Source organism: Octodon degus, unplaced genomic scaffold (assembly GCF_000260255.1).
Source record: "Octodon degus isolate 3935 unplaced genomic scaffold, OctDeg1.0 scaffold00005, whole genome shotgun sequence".
Lineage (NCBI taxonomy): Eukaryota > Metazoa > Chordata > Mammalia > Rodentia > Octodontidae > Octodon > Octodon degus.
The window spans coordinates 33,127,970-33,147,466 of record NW_004524581.1 but is presented as its reverse complement, the minus strand read 5'-3'; the positions used below and the strand labels follow the sequence as shown (position 1 = coordinate 33,147,466).

The window sequence follows — 19,497 nt, the reverse complement described above, 5'->3', positions numbered from 1 at the left end:
TGGGTGCCGGTTCCTTCCATCTGGATGGCTACAATCAAGTGATGGTAAGTTGTTCCTGCCTGGTGCTAGTCAACAGAAAATTATTAAGTCTTTGCACCAGACCTTTCATTTGGGGAGAGACAAGACCCAGCAGATGGCCTCAAAACTATTCATAGGAAAAGGACGTTCCCAGACAATAAAACAGATAAGTAAGACATGTGAGCTCTGTCAAAAAACAATCCCCTCAATCGGACTATAGTTCCTCCAGGTATACAGAGACATGGTGAATATCCTGGGGAAGACTGGCAGCTTGATTTTACTCATTTGCCAAAAAGTAAGGGACTTCAATATTTATTGCTCTGGGTAGATACTTTCACAAACTGAGCTGAAGCCTTCCCTTCCAGAACAGAAAAGGCGCAAGAGGTGGTAAGATTTGAGGGAGTTATTGTTACAAACTTTGGCTTTTGAGAATGCGAATACTGAGTGTCAGAAGGCTCTGCGCCCCTTAAAGGCGCAGGGTGCATCACTGGAAGAGTATATTAAGGCCTGCGCTGATATCGGCTCAGAGCCATACAAAGCTAATGCATTGGCGGCTGCCTTACAGTCTTGTTTAAAACAATCTCATATCAAATGTTTTAATTGTGGAAAAATGGGTCACATGAGAAAAGAATGCAAAAAAGGACAAGATAGTAAAAAAAAAAAAAAAATAAGAGTAACAAGACTGCTCCAGGACTTTGTCTAAGATGTGGAAAAGGTAAACACTGGACTAATGAATGCCGCTCCAAACCTGATAAGCATGGCCAGCCCTTACCATCTCGGGGAAACTGGAGAATGGTTTAAATAATAGGTAATTGGTTAAAAGATAAAGTTTTTCAAAAAGAATGTTACAATAAGGTTTTCTCTTTAAAGATGGTTTTGGTACAAAGCTAAATGAAGAAACAAAGGTCTTCATATGAGTATGGCAATTCACTATTGTTAATCTCATGGTGTATTAAGTGTATTTATGATTCCAGGCGTACAGGTCTTTCAAATGTGAAACAAAGTTTACTTATTGGGACAAGACTCTCTCAAATTCAAACTTCTGCCTTTTACAAAAAATTTGCGAGATGTCTAATTTAAGGGCGACTAATTAGATAAAACATTTGTATATTAAATAGAGATGATTGTTAAAAGTGTTATGTCAAAACAAAACAAAAAACATTTAAAGTATATCACAAAATGTCAAAATTCTCTTACTACAGTGTTATACATGGTTTTGATTTCTAAATGTCTGTGTAAAAATGTGTAAAAATGTGTTAACATTCTATAGGGACTTAAATATTAAAATATCTATGGGCAATTATAAAATGAGTTAATAGAAGCTTAAAACACTTATTAAACAAAAAGGGGGAATAGTATGGAAATACATATGAATACACCTAGGTTAATGATACAAAAAGCCTTATTTACATTAAATTTAAAAAAAATATATATATATATATATATAACTGCCAGACAGATTTTCTGCTTCAGACTGTCATTGGACAAAAGAGATACTAGAGAAGTAATTTGGGTGCCAGTTCCACAAATAAAACCCAAAAAATGAGCAAACGTAAACATTCTGATATAGATTCTCCAATTAATGAGATAAAAAGACTCACCTTAAAGAGGAAATCATTGGGACAGCTGCTTCCTAAAACCCAGCAAGCCCCATTACCTACGTGGGGACAAATCAAAAAACTCACACAAGAAGGTGAGAGAATGCTTGAAAAAACACACCAGGAGAAGAATAGTATCAACTTGTTTCTTCCTATGGTGGCTTTGCTGTCACTTCTGGTAAGTGTTAAAGATAATTTTAGTTATTGGGCTTCCATTCCAAATCCACCACTCAATAGAGGAGTTCACTGGTGGGATGCTACTGTACCTATATATGTTAACGAAAGCTCCTGGCTACCCGGCCCTTATGATGCCCGGGGACCAGCAGGGCCGGCAGAAGAAGGAACCAAAATTCCATTTTCTGAGATTGGAGTAGAAGGCTGGCCTATCTGTATTGGGAATGGAGCTCATTGCTTAAAAGCAAGCACATGAGTCTGGTTATTTATAGTAAATAATAATACTGGGGGTAAGGGAGGAAAAAAGGGACTTTTTCTTCTCCAAGGAAAAACTGTTAAAGGTGTAGCTGCTGATGGAGCGCTTCCACCACCAGATCTGCCACCCTGCCAGAATACCAATGTTGCTTATCTCAGTGATTGGGTACATTGGGAAGTCTGTAGAGGAGAAGCAGCCCGGGTGTTGGTTAATACTTCCTATGGAAGCGTCATAGATTGGAGCCCTTATGGCTCTGCCTGGACGGCAGAAGGAAAGGAGTTAAGATGGAAACGGAATGGCCCCGATGAGATCTATACTAGCACTAGAAATGCCAATGATACAATAATGTGGCATGGAGGAGGAATGTCCCCTAGTGTCCCTCATGTTTCTGGAGGACCAATTCAACATCATCTTTGGAAATTGGTTACCTTATTAAATCATATGTCAGCATGAAAAGGTTTTATATGGAGGAATCAATCCTCCAATAATTTACATCTAAAATTTAAAAGGAACACAACGCATTTTGCTCAGGCATGTGTCCACCTCCCTTACCTGTAGCTTGTAAGACCTAGTCATTGGAACCCTTCTAAAGATACCATCACATGTCACCATTGTTCTTTATATACATGTCTAAACTCTTCTATTAGCCTTAATTTTTCCAGGGATAGCATCTATATTCTCAGGGCAAGGACCGGAATTTGGCTTCCTGTACAACTGCATCGCCCGTGGCAAGACTCCCCTTCCATGATGCTGTTCCAACATTTGCTGGAGGTGTTAAAGAAGAAAACGAAAAGAATGACTGAACTCGTGATAGCCATAATTTTAGGAATAATCGCCGCCACAGCTGCCACAGCCGGGGTAGCACTGAGCCAAGGTGCACAAACTGTTCATCTTGTGCAGTGGTGGTGCAAGGACTCAGAACAGTTATGGGCTTCTCAAGGACACATAGACTCAGAGTTAGATGCTAAGATAAATGATTTAGAGCAAGCTGTTGTTATGCTGGGAGATCAAATTGTTAATCTACAATGTCAACTTCGTTTAAAATGTGATTGTAATACCTCTTCATTCTGTATAACTCCGATTCTGTGGAATCAGACTCATTTCCCACGGGAAAATGTAAAAAGACATTTATTGCATCGTGGTAATTTTACCTCTGAGATCCTGCTTCTTCAACAACTATTGATAGTACTTTTGTAAAACAATTGTCAGAATTGTCTGGTATTGATCTGTTACAAAGCATCTCGAATGGCATTGAAAACCTTAATCCTTTCCATGTCACTCCATGGTTTAGTGGAAGGGTAGTAGTGATTTGTCTATGTTGTCTCTGTACTATTTGTGTACCCTGCTTAGTCTGGTGACGAGGACGAGTCCTGCAACAAGCCATGGACCAAAAATCTGCAGTCCTCGCCCTGATGCTGCAAAAACTTTCAGCTTAAAAACAAAAGCAGGAAATTGTAGAGACATAGATTTGAGACAAAAGCCTGATGTCCCAAGAGAGCAGGGAACACTGGACAGAGCCCAAGGACAGTTGCTGTCTGCTTGCAAATTCCCGGCAAGCTGGGACCCGAGGCAGCAGATAGCAGCTTCTCCTGCAGGCCCCTGTCCTTTGATCCCTTGCTTGGGATGTTATGGGCTTGCATTTGGGTGAACCTAGTGTTAGGCAAATTGTGGAAGTCAATAGAGATAGTAGTTTGGATTCACTTAGGTAATTATGCACATTCCTTAGTCTGCCTTCACCCCTCAATAAAAGTGAGGTGCTGCTGAGGCTCTGGGCTCACTTGGAGAGACACTAATCTCAGTGAGACCTCTGAAGCTGCATTCTTCAGGTCTTCTCGTCGTTTCTTTCGGCACCGACCCGTAACATACAACAAGAGACATTATGTCCCAAACTGCTCAGATCAGTCCCCAGTGTCCTGCAGACCTCGTGTGGCAGTGCTGATGGGCCCTGCCCCGCTCTTAGCTAACTACTCAGAACTTAGTCCTCACCGAGACCTTCCAAAGAGGCCTGGCCTCGGCCTCTCTGACCACAGGTACAGCGGAGCCTGGACTTGCCCCAGACAGAGGGAATCTGGCTCTTCCTAATGCTCAGATTTCTAGAGTCGACCCATCTCTGCCCACCTCAATGTGTGTCCAAGGGGTCCTCTGGCAGTCTGGGGTCCTCTTCAGTGGCTTTGTTATAAGATGCAAACTCTTAGGGCTTTTCTGCATTCTACAGCAGCGCTCATGCCGACTTCGCCCGCGTGGCCCTCCCCATCGGCTAGCAGCAGTGATCATGAGGATTTCTCCCGCGTGGCCCTCTCCGTCGGCCAGCGGCCCTGGTGTGTGCTGTCATTACCCTGCAGACACGCTCATCCATGCTGTTTTAGTGCACGTATTCCAGGGTCTGCAGGGTCGCCCCCCACAGGTCAGACGCGCAGCGCTCCTCCTGTTTCCAGCCTCCCAAGTGCTGGGATTACAGGTGCGCCACCACGCCCACTCTGTCGCCATTTCAGCGCGGCCAGCACAGCACGCCGGGGATGGAACCCGTCCCTGCATCTGCCGAAGGAGGCACTTCAGTCTGCAAACACAGTAATTCGGTTTGCTTCTGTTTCCACAGGAGGGTCCTCTCAGGGTCAGCGACGTTCTGTGACAGCTTCGTCTTCCAAAATAAGGGTACAGGTTTCTCACTGTATGGTCAAAACCGACTATAAAAACACAAGGGGGACCCTTTCCCTACAAAGTTCACTCCTCATAGTGGATCTTACTTGGCAGCACATACACTAACCTTGGAAATCCTACAAAAGATCGAACTACATCAGCAGAAAGACGATTCAATCAGGTGAAGGAAACAAGGACAGCAAGGTCCCTCGAGGAGAACTGCACACTGCACAGCGGAAGGGCCCAGCCTGCTGCTCACCTACCCGGGTAGACGGCACGCCCGTGTTTCTCCAGAGAATGCTGAGTGACCTGTCTGGGCACCAGAGCACGCTGTCAGGCTGTACAAGAACCTAGGCGTGGCGGAGAAGGTGAGAAGGACGAGGCTAGATGTGACCTGATGTCTACTGAAGGAATTGGCCCAGAAGGCGCAGGGGACAGTATGAGTGGGAAAATATGTCTGCGTAGGTGATGGAGATGTGTGTGTATATATATACAGAGATCCCTTAGAAAAATTTTGAAAGAATAAAATCTTTCATTTAATGTTAATTGATGAGGAACAAAATCTGAGAAACTAATGTATTTATAATTATACATTTCTAAATTTGCAATAGAGTTACTATAATTCAGTTTGATCCAAAAGATATTTGAGCATATTCTGATTTTATAAAGATGTTTGTTTTGTGTACTGATTTATCTATCTGTCCTTTCTGTGAACAGCTATTCTTTTTTATTATTTACATTTGAATTAACTTTTCCATTTAATTTTTAAGGCATGACCAAGGTTAAGCTTTAGCCTAATTTGGACTAGTTCTACTTTTATAACAGCTCTGTGAAATATGTATTGTTAGCCTCATTTTACAGGAAAAAAACCTAGCATTTCAGTGACCGGCCAGGGCCACACGGCTGGAAATTGGCCACTGAGAGCAGCTCTGTGGTTTGCAAATACTATAAACAAGTGCACCCTGAAGAGCTCACTCTACTCCTTGGCACTAATACGCTCTGCATCGTTTTCTCGGTACCTTGGTAGACCCTTGTTAAACTAAGAGTCTTGTTCTTTTCTGTATTTAGGACAGAGCCTACAGGGTGTTCAGGGACTCACTATGTAGATCAGACTCGTAGAGATCCCGTTTACAGCCTCCCAAGCGCTGGGATTATAGGCCTCTTTTGCTGTCTCAGAGCACCCCGGGGGCGTTGCCGGCCTTTGTTCACCAGTAAGAGGCCACCAGCGCTGCAGAATCATGAGGGACACACCCCGACAACTTGCTCATGGGCAAAAGGTAAAGTTTTCTATGGAACATACAATAAGGTCTTCTCGCAAAAGATGCTGTTAGCGCAAAGCTGAGTTAGGAAACAAAGACTTTCCATACGTACGAGAATCCACTCTTGTTCATCTCTCCCAGTATTCAGTGTGCTCATAACTCCAGATGCGCAGGTCTTCCGAAATGTGAAACAAGGATTCCTCGGGGTGAGAAGAGTTGGGTGGGGTTTTTTTGTTTTTGTTCTTGTTTTTTTTTTTTTTTTTGAGATTCAGACCTCTGCCTTGAAGAACAATATTATGTGATGTACAGCCCATTACAGGACAACAAGTCAGGTACATTTCCATATTTATTAGATGAAAGCGATTGGGACTCAAATAGTAGAATATCCCTAGGTGGGAGAAAATAAGTTTCATTTTATGTTCCAAAGTGTCCTACATTTAGATAAAATCCCAACACCAAGATGACAGCCTCCCGGCAATGCGCTTCGTCTAATCCTCTCTTCCGGATTCTCACCAGCTGAGCTTTGGAGGCCCAAAAGCAGATAGCACTGTGCTGTGACGGTTTTATTCCTGTGGACAGATTCCCGTGAAGGAAGTAGCCGGGCCCAAGCCGACCTGCGGTTGCGGCTCTCTGAGGCATCTCCACGCTGGTCCCCGCAGCGGCCCGGGCTGTCCCCGCCAGCCGCGCAGAAGGGCTCCCCGCAGCCCCCAGCAGGTGGCGCTGGTGCGCGTGCTGCCGACAGCCCTCCTTGAGGGCGAGGAGGCGCCTCGGGGCGGTTTACTTTGCAAATCTCAAAAGAAAAGTGATGTAGATGATTTCTCCATAGATTTATTTGCTGCTTTTGCTTGACTGAGCAGGAACACTTCTTTTCTTTTTACTTATAAAGATGCAATTAGATGCACATGAGACACATTTTGGATAAAAGATGTAGTTTCCTGTAATTTAACATCAGTTTAATGCAGCCATATCGTGATAAAATCTCCGTATCAGTCCTGTAAAGGTACATGCCCCAGCCAGTGAGGTCCTCTAACACCTGCAGGCAACACTGTTCTGTGTTTGTAACTGAAGAGTTCAGAAAAGAAAAAAAAAATCTTAAACGAAGCATAGTGGCACAGCCTGTAATCTCAGCGCTCTGGGTGGCTGAGCCAGGAGGGTCACGAGTTCAAGCCCCACCTGGGCAAGTTCACATTTAGCCAGGCCCTGCCTGCACAAGGGTCTTAAAAAGAGCTGGGATGCTGCTCTGCACCAAGGCCCTTGGATGATCCCGTGTCGCTGGTAAGAAGTAAAGCTCGGCTGGATTCCAAGAACAAGCCTGCGAGGTGGGGAGCTCCTGGAGTGACTTCTGGGGGGCTGCTGTGGTGGGCAGACCAAGGGTGCCCCTAAGGTGCCATGTTGCCTCAGAGACTGGAACGGGCGGTAGATACGACTCTTAGAGGGCATGCAAAAAGCGTCAAATAATGTGTGAAGAGTACATGGATGGGGCTGGTGAGATGGTTCAGTGGTCTAAAGCACCTACTTACAACAAGCTTAGCAAAGCAAAGGGACCGCGGTTCAATCCCCCAGCACCACATGCCAGCCAGCCCCGCCCCCTGGTGGGCTGAGCTGGCCACATACACACAACTTAAAGAGTACGAGAAAACAGGCAAAACCTGGGTCCGAGAATCGTCCCCTCTTTAGTCCGGCTCTTGGAGATTCATCAGCGCCTGCTCTAGGACAGCAGAGCGGGCTTTCTTTTGGAATGCTTGTGATTACTACAGACTTAACAACAGAGAAAGCCTCAGCTCTATAAACTCCCACAGACAGAAATAACAGTATTTTCCCCGTTATTAGATTTAAAAGCTACGAAGCTAAGAACAACCTGGGGCCAGCGCAGCGGGTGGCGGGCGGTGCAGAGCTGCGCGGGGCAGCGGGCGGGGCTGCGGGAAGCGCACGCAGGGGCGTGCGATGGGGCCTCCGCAGGGCCCTGGACTGCCGTCGGGGCACCGGGTAGGAGCCCGCGGAGGCACCGGGGCTGAGCGCGGGCATGTATCCTAATCTGAAAAGGCCTCCGTGAAAATCCCACTCTTACAACACCGCATCTGTTTCTAAAAGCCTGAGATGGTGCCCTCATGTGAGCGCCGCGGGGCTAGGACTGTGCTTCAGCCTCCTAATGCCTCCTGTGGTGGGGACATCCCTGCCATCCAGGCAGAGGATCGCAGGCCCTGTGTGGGCTCCACACCTGTGCACGTCCTTTACCCCTGGGATTTACATCCACCTGGAGGCTCCTCGGGTGGGACCATTTTCATGCTCCCAGATGACACGGAAGCACGTTCACAGCCCCCAGTGCTTAACCTGCTCATGGACGCGGACCCTAGAGTCGGCCTGCGTGAATCATGCTGCTGTGGCTGAGAGCTTGAAGCTGAAACACGGGGACGATGTGACGTCGTGCCTTTTCCTCCAGGTCTCGAGGTAGTGACTGGAAGTTGTGAGCCAGGAGGAAAGTGGGATTCAGAAGTTGGAGTCCTTGCAGGAAACGGGCTACACGAATTTGATGCCTTAAAGGATGCTGAAGTGAGTGAATTTCAAAGAAAAATGAGCAAAATCAGTGAGGAAGAGACTCAGGCCCCTGTGGGACTGTCGGGGACTGACTAGCTGAAGCCCACAAACCCACCAGAGCGAGCTCCACCACCCTTGAAAACCTACGCAGTGAGCTTGGTGGAGGGCGACTGAGGGCCACTGTTCACTTTGAAACTCGTCAGGACGTGCTGAGCTGTCATCTGTCTCCTATCAGGAGTCCCGTGGGGGTAAGAGAACTGGGAACCCAGGACACTTGGCCTCATGGGAAGGAGGACAGCCAGGCCCGCCGACTGTGTGCTGCGTGCAAGTCCTGGGAGAACAGAACATGCGCCTGAGGATGAGCCACTGAGGCAGCCCCAGGACATCCGGGACTGTGCTGTGGGCAGGCCCCGCCCCGCGTTGTCCTTTTGGAGGCTGCAAGGTCAAGAGGAGGGAGCGCAGGACTCGCTCGCACACACGCTGTCGCGAGTCGGAGCTCATGGAACTCTCCTCTCCCCGCACCACCAAGGAGGCCACGAACCATGTCTCGTGTTTGGGGCCACAACAAGCCCTTCCCAGTGGTTTTGGTCACGGGCAACAGACACCACAGAAGAACCTGAGGAGCCATGTCGGGGCTGGTCCCTCTCACGGTGCTGAGCTCCCGTGCAGAACCATCAGAAGCTCAGAGCTACCAGGAACAAGGATCCTACTTGGAAGGAGACTCTGGAATTTGGTATTAACACCCGTGAGTGCTAGGAAGGCTCGGGTGTGTGCTGCTGTTGGTGCTGCTCTGGATAAAGTGAAAACGAAGAAATCAATGCCAAGTACTAATCCCTCTGAATATCAGGCCATCAGGAAGGCTGGAAAAGCGCATCACCCTACAGCACGGTAAATACCAGGGTTTCTGATTTTATTTATATATTCATTTATTTTGCAGTACTGGTGATTGAACTCAGAACCTTCCACTTGCTGGATAAGCGCTTATTCTCCTGACCTATATCTCTGTCCCGGGTTTCTGACTTTAAAGGTCACTGATGTCTGGGGACACACTACTGCGCAGTGGGGCTGCATTTCCTGGCGAAGTTGAAGCAATGTCAGATCCACGTGGCTGCGGCAGGCCTCCGCGGAGATGCCCTTCTGCGCTGGCTGAAGGAACGCGGTTCTGGGGAGGACCTGGCCCGAGCCATTAGGAGCTCACCTATCCTGCCCTGGCTACCGCGCAGCTTCTTATGTCCTCGGGATTGGTGACAGACACAGTGACAACCTAATGGTCAGAACACCTGGCCAGCCCTTCCACACTGACTTTGGACATATTCTGGGAATTTCTCAAATCTAAATTTGTCATCAAAAGAGAACAAGTGCCTTTTGTTCTTACTTATGATTGCATCCATGTCGAAGAATAAGGAGAAGCAGGAACACAGAGCAGCCTGTCGGCCCGCCAGTGTCGTGGGGATGCAGAGCTGACTCCGGAGCCCAGGACTCTCTTCATCACTCTCTTCACGCTGATGGTGACCGCTGGGCTTCCTGTGCTCTCACTACCCAGGATGTGCAGTAGCTTTTTTTTTCTTTTAAGATATTTGGTTGTTGCAGGGTCTCACTATGCAGCTCGGACCCATGATCCTCCTGCTTTCAGCCACCCCAGCACTGGGATTACAGGCGTGGGCCACTATGTCCTGACTCTGGCCGGCTCAGCCCACCCGGGGGTGATGGTGGCGCAGCATGTGGTGTTCGATATCGATCGGCTGTCCCTGTGCCTGCCCAAGCTGGCCGAAGCGGGAGCTTTAGTCCACTGAGCCATCCCGCTAGCCCTGATATACAGTGTCTTAAGGACTCTCTTGCTTTAGGGAAGACTGATGAAGAAGCACTCACACAATTTAAGCAAAAACTTGATGAGGGAGGGACAGCCAAATAGCGCAGTGGAAAAAAGTGCCTGCAAGCAGGTGCAGGGGGGGTGAACTGAGATGGAGATTGAGACTTGGCATGGTGGCACAATCCTCTAATCCCAGCACTTGGGTGGCTGAAAACAGGAGGATGAGTATAAATCCAATGTGTGTAATGAGATCCTGTAGACTCTGTACTAAATACATTAAAAAAAAAAATGATGAGGTGTTCAGGGAAAATGGAGCTATGAAGTGAAGCGGACAGCGCACAGAGCTCAGGAAACTGCAAACCTGAGCGGCAGCCCTCGCTCCTGAGGTGTCCTCAACGTTTGCTAGAATTCCACTTGGCACTTGCACTTCTCGCGACCCTACCAGAGCTGTGGAACTCGGTTACTGAAGGAAGCAGCACTCCCAGAAGCTGACCTGAGCAAGCCTGGCCAGAACTCTGCTTGCTGAACGCTTCCAAGGCCCACCGGGGAGTCCTGTCAGCACCGTGGGTCCCCACTTCCTGCTGACGCCGCACCCGAGGAATGCTCCCAGGGACAGTCTGTGTCCTCTTCTTGCATAAATATCTGGTACTGTTTGACATGACTCGCTCCTTGGGAGCTGCCCACACCCTGCGCCCTGAGCGGTCAGAAGCCAGAGCAGGAGCCGGGCGCTGACTCAGGCAGGAGTTCACAGGCTGTGGGGACAGCGACAGTGGCAGCAGCTCAGGAGGAAGGGAATGAAAAAGGAAAGCTGGTCCTTCATGCAGCTGGAAGGCTGTGCTGTTAAAGGTGACCAAGGACAGCCAACACAGTCATAATCCAAGAGTTCCTGTCAGATTAGGATCCTGCAGGTCACACGATCAGAAGTCTGAACTGTTCTCCCGCAAACACCCCTCTGAGGTTCAGGTCCTGGCTTTATGGCGCTGCTCATTGCAGCCGAGTCTGGGACGCACCGAGGAAGGCTCCCGGCACAACTTTATTCTCAGGATGTGCTCACTAAGTCTCATCTGAACTTCCACAGCCGTAAACTGCTCCTGGCTTTTCTCCCGTCACTTCTGTTATTCGCTGCCATAGGCTCTCTCATGGCTTGGATTGGGATGCATAACTGTAAATTGTGGAGAAACACAAAGTGTACCTCAGGTTCCGCAGGTCTCAGTACTGTTGAAAATCGAAGCCTGTGACCATGGAAAATAAAAACAAAAACAAAGATATCTGGCACTTGGCCCAAAAGGTGTGAATGCTCCTTTCCCGGGCTGTGGCCAAGTGTCAGCACTCAGCCAAGCCCTTCTCCACGCTGGGGGCTGGGGCTGATCTTAAGAAAAAAGGTCTGTTGCTCATAAACCTTACAGAACACGGGGGAATTTAATAATAATAATGATGATGTCATTATTAGTCCAGAGAGACAGAGATTAACTTCACAAATGTTGAATAAAATATTTCCCAGGCAGACAGGTCTGCCATCCCCGCTGCCCATGTCTTCCACAATTCCTCACCCGCGGGGTCTCCTCCCTTTCTTTCCAGGGTCTGCCCCACTGAGCGGTCCCAGGTTCCCGTCCAGGAAGAGCCCAGCGAGGAGCTCTGGGTTCTCAGCTCCTGACTGGCTCCACCTGCAGCTCCTGTGAGCCCGGGCAGGACCGCGGGAGCCCTCACTGTGAAGGTTTAGGGCGTGTGTTCTCGACCTGCTGGGGGCTGTCACCATCGCGGGGACCGCAGTGGATCCGCTCCCACATGGTCAGAGCACAGGGACCTTCTTCGCTTGCGCAGAGCCTGAGCGCGGAGAAGCGCGCTGGGACTCGGAAAGCACGGGACGGGCTGCAGCTGGAGCCGCGCAGGCAGGGGAGAAGGGGAGAGAAGGCAATGGGGATTTCCAAGTTCTCTGAGGTCTTCTACACTTGCCCTCCTGTGCTTTGTCTCCCCTGGAACCACACTCAGCTCTGCGACAGTCTAGACCTGCGCCCCAGTCCTGTGGGGTACGTGTCACCTATGCTATGGAAGAATTTCTCTTTCTATGAATTTTACTTCTAGCCCTAGGCCAACTGAAACAAGATCAGAGAAAAACAAAAGAGACATTGTGTTTGTTTGTTTTTTTTTAACAACAACAACAACAACAAGCACAAAGCACTCAGTGCTGATCCTGTCACTTGGGTCCTACAGAGAAAGAGTGGGTGAGCGCTGGAAGTGAGGTTCCCAGAGCTGTCAGAGGCCTGGTGGTCCCAGATGGTCACAGCAGGACAGCACAGAGAATTCCTTTGTGGGCCTGATCCTGCTCTGCCCTCTAAGCAAACTCTCCCATCCCTCACCGTGTGCAGTGCTCGCCCTTCCCTTCCTGATGATGTGAATCCTCACAGGCCTTGGGGGGCCAACCCTGAGAGCCTGGTCCTCTCTGCACACCCCGACCACAAGGAGCCTCTCCCAGGATGGCTGTGGCCCTCAGTGTGTCCCCGGGATCCAGCCCTCATGACCGCATGCTAGGACTGCCCGGAACTTTCTGCTGCACTGCGTAGCACGCACACTACAGCCCCCTACCCAGGAGAGCGTTCCTCCTGCCGGGTGGACGATTAGCCCACTGAACAGCTCCTGAGGGATAAGAAAGCCTGCTTCTCCCAGCCCTGGGCAGCCCTTGCTGAGGGAGAGCTGCAATCCAGCTGGAGCAGGGTGCTCAGCGATCCAGGCCCTGCAGCCCTGCAGCCAAGAGGGAGGGAAGCCTGGCTAGGGCTCCAGCTGGCAGCCAACAGGGAAGAAGGGGCGGCTCTGTGCATCACAGAGTCAGGCAGGGATGGAGGGGACCCCGTCCTGCCTCTGTGCACTGGGAAGGCTGAGTGGGAAAAGGTCCCAGGTCAGGGTGGGCTCGGGTCTCCTGGGCTCCTCAAGGGGGTGACAGGTCACAGACACAGGGTCAGAAGCCGATACAGAAGTCACCGCGGGGACAGGGAGCGACCTGAGCCCTCCTGTGCCCACATCCACACAAGCAGAGTGTCACCCCGAGAGAACAGACTGAGATCAGTCACCGCGAGTACAAGGTGCTCCAAAGGCCAAAGCCACACTCCAGATCCCAGAGTCAGAGAAGCCAGCCTGGGCCTCTCCCTCAGGTGCCTCGTATCACCTGTGACTCCTTGGGAGCCACATTGCTGTCCCTCTTGGGGAAGAAGAAAACAGGGTCTGCTTGGAGCCCAGGAGATCCGCTGGAGGCAGGATCCGGCCAGCCAGCGCCTCAGCTGACAGGGCGCCCTCATAGCACAGCAGCCTGCAGGCGCAGCACGGTAGGAGGCAGCAGCCAGCTCCCAGCCTGCGCCCATGCGCAGCCCCCTGCCCCTGGCCAGCCAGGACTCTCCTGGCCCCGGTGCTCCTCCCGAACAATGCGTGAGTCACACCCACTGTGTGCGGCTTGTGTTTTAGAAATACGCAGCGATCCCAACTTGCTTCAATTGCTTGCACGCCATCACGTCTGGGAGAAGCCCGGCCAGGGAAGGACCCTTCAACTCTACCTGCTCTTCTCAGACCCCTCCCTCCAGAATGTCCCTGTACAAGCCAGCCTGGTGACACGTGATGTCATTCTCGCATTCCACGCGACCAGTCCCGTAAACACCTGCTATCAGCTCCGCACTGCCCCCTCGCGAGCCACATTCAGCGGAACTCACCCCTGACTCTGGCTGGCGACGTCAGCCCCTGGGCTCCCCTGCCCGCGAGCGCAGTAGGTTCCCTTCTACCTGCTGCACGCGCGGAGTCTTCCCGTGGGGCTGGCACTGGTCCTGCTGCTGCACTGGGGCTCCCACCCGCGCCTCCAGGACCCCAGGAGTCATCCTCGCGCTCACAGGCAGCCTGGGAGCAGGAAACGTCCAGGAAGGCCGGGAGGGGCAGGGCCGCGGAGCTGGGGGCCGCAGGTCCCGGCCGGGAGCTCCGCTGACTCGGGCTGCAGCCAGGCGGATCGCGAGCCCGGAGGCGGGGGCGGGCGGAGGCGGGCGCTCAGGAGCGCTGCGCTGCGCGGGGCGCCTCGGGGCGGCGAGCCCGTCAGGCCCCTTCAGCTCCCCCCCAGGCTCCGGCTCCTCCCGTGCCCGCACCGGGGCCCTCCCTCGCAGCGGGGTCTGCTTGTCGCCCCGCAGCTGCGGGCACGCGCGGGCGCCGCGGGCTGGGTCCCCTCGGGCGGCTCCCGGTCCTGCTTCGTGCTGCGGGGTCCTCCCCAGGGCTCCAATTCACCCAGTTCAGGGCCAGCGTAGGGCCCCGAGGAGGAGGGACGGGAGGGGGAGGAGCAGGGAGGGGTGCGGGGAGCGCGAGTGGTGGTTTAGGCGCCGCATTCTCTGAACTGAGATGACCCAACCGCGGTCCTTTGCTGGAACTTTAGGGCTGGAATCCACTGTGAATCTGATTGGCTCCTCAGGAGAAAAGCCAATGGCATGCAGCGATGCCGTTACGTCATCAGTGTCCAGGCAGAATTCGTCTGAAGCAGGTTAATAGGGAGAAGTGAAACTCGGTAGAGGTGGGGACTGTCCCACGTGGGGTTTCCCACCCCAGCCCCCGCCCTTGGACCGAGACCAGGAGAACCCCGTGGAGACCTGGAGCTCTGCCCTGATCACCGACCTCCTGCCCCGCGCTCTTGGTCGGAATTTCGCTGATTCCTGGGCAGGACCTGGCTGGCCAGCTCCGCTGCTGTCAGAGTTTGGCTTCTGTCTTGTTTCTTTGTGTTTGTTGATGTATGTTCCTTTGTATGTTTGTTTGTTGTTGTTTTGGCCTCAGTGTGTAGTTCAGCCGCGCCTTGAACTCACCATGTATCCGAGTCCAGCTTGAACTCGGGGCGGTCCTCCTGCTTCAGCCTTGAGTCCTGGGATTACAGGCGGGCGCCACCAAACCCTGTTTAGACCTTTTGGTTTGAAGATATTTATCTCCTGCTAAGAATTACTGAGGATCTCAAAAGTAACCATGTTTGTATGATTTATAGGTATAAATACTAGAAATTAAAATGTTTTAAAATATTTAATTTGTCAGAATTTTGATAATCAACTATGGTAACAAAAATATAATTGCATGAGAAACACTTTCCAAAAGTGTACAGTACAGTGAGAGTGGATGTTTTGACAGTTTGCGTTTTTAGAAATCCTTTTCTTCTCTGTCTCATCAGAAGACTGCGTGCTGGGTTTTCACATCCACTTCGCGTTTAGCCAGTTACTTTGATGGAAGCACGTGAGAAACTTCAGCCTGACACACGTGTGTAGGAGGAGCCCGGTTACTGCTGTGATCAGAAAGCTGCGCGTGGGCGTCTCTGTTACTGCCCCGAGACGACGCGAGTGTTTCCCTCGTAAGCTTCTCGTGCACTGTGGAACCGGAAGCAGCCCGCCCAGGGGGTCATGCTTTGTGGCCTGAGAGCCCCCAGGTCCGTGTGGCACATTGAGGGACACTGGGCTGGCGCGTGCCTCAGAACCATGAGATCAACCACACTATGCAGATTCCTGGGCTGACACATTTCATTACAAGTCGTCAAGAAATGACCACTCTTCATACTAACCATATATTTCATCAGAAAAGTTTATAAATATTTATATGCTGATAAACATAATGGTGTTGGATACAAGTTCTTCAAAATCCTAATTTTGTTTTGAAATCTCACATTTTATCATTGGCAACAATAGTGTAAGCATCTTATCTTGAAGGGACAGACAGGGTGGGTCATTTTGGAGAAAGTGCTGCTTAAATACAAAGTGTAGCAGACACAGGGGCAGGGGTTCCATCTTCTGGCCTGCCATGCTGGTCCCACCCCCAGGGCACACTGAGACTGTGAATGAGACTGGGCATGGGGTGAGGGGCCTCTAATCCTAGCGCTTGGGGGGCTGAAAACAGCAAAGATCACTACGAGTCTCATCTGTGTAGTGAGACCCTGTAGATCCTGCACTAAATACATTTTTAAAAAATATAATGTTTACATCATAGTTTGTCATTACTTGTGTGTGTGTGTGTGTGTGTGTGTGTGGTACTAGGAATTGAACTCAGGACCTTGCTCTTTCCAGGAAGGTGCTTATAGCACTAGGCTGTCTCTCCGGCCCGGCATTTGCTTTTCCCAGAAAAGTAGTACTCTACTAACACGGGTTGGGGGGTTGCCTGTTAGCTCAGTTGTTTAAGCGCCTCCCTGGGCAAACCTAGTCATGCGTGGGGGACCGCGGTTCCATCCCCAACTCCAAATGCCACACCAGACCCTCCCTTTCAGCAGCCTGAGCCAACCAAAAAAAAAACAAAAACAAAGGGAAAAAACGTGAGTTAGGACAGCACACATGTCTGATGGACACAACTATCCTACTCCAGAGCATAGCAGACGGACCGAATGTGCGATTCCCAGATTTCTGCTCCATAAAATACTTGAAAAATGAGAACTTTGGATTGGAGATTTGCTGAAATCAGTACTTTTTTTTCTACTTCAACCAGGATGTATTAAATGCTGTCGGCTTGTCTGATCCTTTGTTCCTCCTGCAATCCTGAGGCAAGGAAATCGAAAGTAACTGGGGCCGGGTCGCTGTCCATGGTCCTAGCTGCCAGCCCTCTACTGAGGACTGAAACAGCAGCACTTTCTAAGTTGAGTCACTCCGCGGATCGCCCTGCACTGCCCTGCCCTGACCAGTCACCAAGCAGGAGCTAGTGTCCCTTTCGAGTGGCCAAGCAGTTCTTTTGACTTAGCCTTGCGGCACAGTGGACGTGGGTTTTGTGTTTGTCTGCACTGTGGAAGTCTTGTTGGTCACTCGAGACCTTCTCAAGGGTATTTAGGGACCCCTGATGTTTATAAGGTTTGGTTTGTGAAGCTGACTTTTTTATACCAGCATGATATTAGAGAAGAAATATTTAACCAAAAAATTAGGCATAACTCCTACTCCTTTTCCAGCACTTTCCTTAGAGAACATCAGTGCTCAGGGGAAGGCAGGTTGAGAAAAGTGTCAGGAGGAAAGAGAAGGAAAGAAAGCAGTAAGAGATGCAGAGAAGCTGCTGAGGATGCGGAGCACATTTTCCTTCTGAATCCATCTGTACACACACACACACACACACAGACACACACACACACACTTCCAATGTACAGAACAGCCTGACCTGAGTCTGATAGCCTAAGAATTGTCACTCCAACTGGATTATGTAAATTGCATGACGATAAAGTGCAAAACTGGGAAACTGCAGTCTCTGGGGAAGCAGCTTCCTATGGGGTGGCCGAGCCAGGGCCCTGCAGGCGGCCGATGGCTTCCCGCTGTGCGCCTCCTCTTCCTCCAGTCTCCCTACTGCCCAGGCTGCGAGCCACAGCTAGCCTAGAGCCTGGACAAGAACATGGGAGACCTTTCTGCCCTCATCTTCTCTTCCTGCCACCACCTTGGTCCCATGCTCTCCGCACAAACTGCCCAGTGAAGCCGCAGAAGTCATCCCTGCTACAGAGCAGGAGCTGCCACAGCCCTGGGCTGAGACGGGTCTGGAACAGTCTGACAGTGATGAATCAGTACCAGAGCTCGAAGAGCAAGATTCACACAAGCAGCCACACAAGGGGCCCAGCTGGCCATGGTGGGAATCATGAAGAACCAGTCAGGAAAGCAAAACAGAGTTGGAGTGAAAAGAAGGCAGTGAAGGCTGTGTCCACACTGGGTCTCGGCAGGTTACGGGAGTTACTAGAGTCACTATTCGGAAGGCTAAGAATATCCTCTTCACCATCACAGAACCAGCTGTCCATAAGAGCCCACTTCAGATACCTGCATAGATTTGGGGAAGCCAAGATGAGGATTTCTCTCAGCACACACAGCTAGCAGCTGCTGAGAAGTTCAAAGTTCAGGGTGAAGCTGTCTCAAACATTCAAGAACATACACACTCCAACAGCACAAGAGGAGAGTGAAGAGGGAGAGGCTGATGAAGCAGGCGTGGAAGCTGAAGACACAGAGCTGGTGACGTCACAAGCACATGTGTGGAGGGCAGAGGCAGCCCGCGCCCCGAGGAACAACCGTGATCACACCGTGAATGCCATTATGGGACTAACAATGTAATCATCAGAAGGAGGACATTTTTGGTGTTTCAAAAAGGTCACTGCAGCTTGGTTTGAAATTTATACTGTTTCTATCACTAATAAAGTTATGACTTATTGGATGAACAACAACAACAAAAAAAAAACATGGGAGAAGGCAGAAGAGGGCCCAAAAGTCACCCAGACCCTGAGGGACACATGGAGTCGTAAGACTGTAGGTGAAGCTGTCACTTGCTGCCTTAAGCAGAAACTTAGAGCTCAGCAAAAACGGCCAGGAGAGAAGGTGCCCAGGCGACAGGGTGACCGCCCCTCCTTGGCATTTCCTACTTTTCTCCTCCAGGCTCTCGGGAGAGGCTTCCCGCTCTCCTCTGTGGAGGGCACAGTCACCGGATGACTCTCAGTCGCACTCGGAGCTCCTCGGACATGAAGCTCTTTCTGCACTGTCACTGAACTCCCGGGTGCAGTGAGGACTGAGGGGGCTGATGGAGTCTGTGGGCTGCAGGCCGGGAGCAGCAGTCAGCTGATGGCCAGGACGGTCCTGGCGGGCACCAGGCCGTGAGTGACTCTGCCTCAGCAGCCCTCAGACTCATTGCTGGACCGCAGCGCTCTGGTCTTCCTCCCTGTCCTCCTGCAGGTCCTCTGCAGACCCTGAGGGGACTTTCCCCTCACTCCATGGAGGCGTCAGCCGAGGTCTGGGTGACAAGCAGTGTGGATGGTGAGGCCGCTGTCCATCCTCGTGGGCATCCAGCCTACCTCAAGCACAAAGAAACCTGCAAGAAAGTTCCATTCCTTTCTCGTTTGCATCCTAAGAAAAAGATCAATGGAGCCTGCAGTCCTGTGTGGTGGGCTGCGCCCGAGTCCCTGCTCAGCAGGAGGAGAGGCAGGAGGATCCTGCAATCTAAGAGCTCTTGGCAACTTGGGAAACATCCAGGCCCCTTCTGAGAAGACCAAAACTATGACCCTGAAAAGCGCTCACTTGCCTTTCTCATGGCTGAGACACAAACACTGACACCTGCTACTGCACGGGGGAGAAAAGGGCTCACATTTCAGTCTGTGGTCCAGTCGGTGGCCCTGGGGAAGAAGCAGCGCTGTGGTCACCCAGGACCCTGGGTCCTGAGGCTGCAGACTCTAGGGCGAGAAGTGAATCAGGGCCCACGATGGGGCGGCGCTGCTCAGCTCCGTGG

General features: G+C 50.9%; 1 protein-coding gene and 1 pseudogene; one reads left to right on the top strand and one right to left on the bottom strand.

Moving 5' to 3' along the window:
* The window catches only part of LOC101582899 (HLA class I histocompatibility antigen, B-38 alpha chain-like), a 245,968-nt gene that overhangs the window by 185,667 nt on the left and 40,804 nt on the right, over nucleotides 1-19,497 (bottom strand).
* LOC101575618 lies at nucleotides 4,270-18,335 on the top strand (annotated as a pseudogene).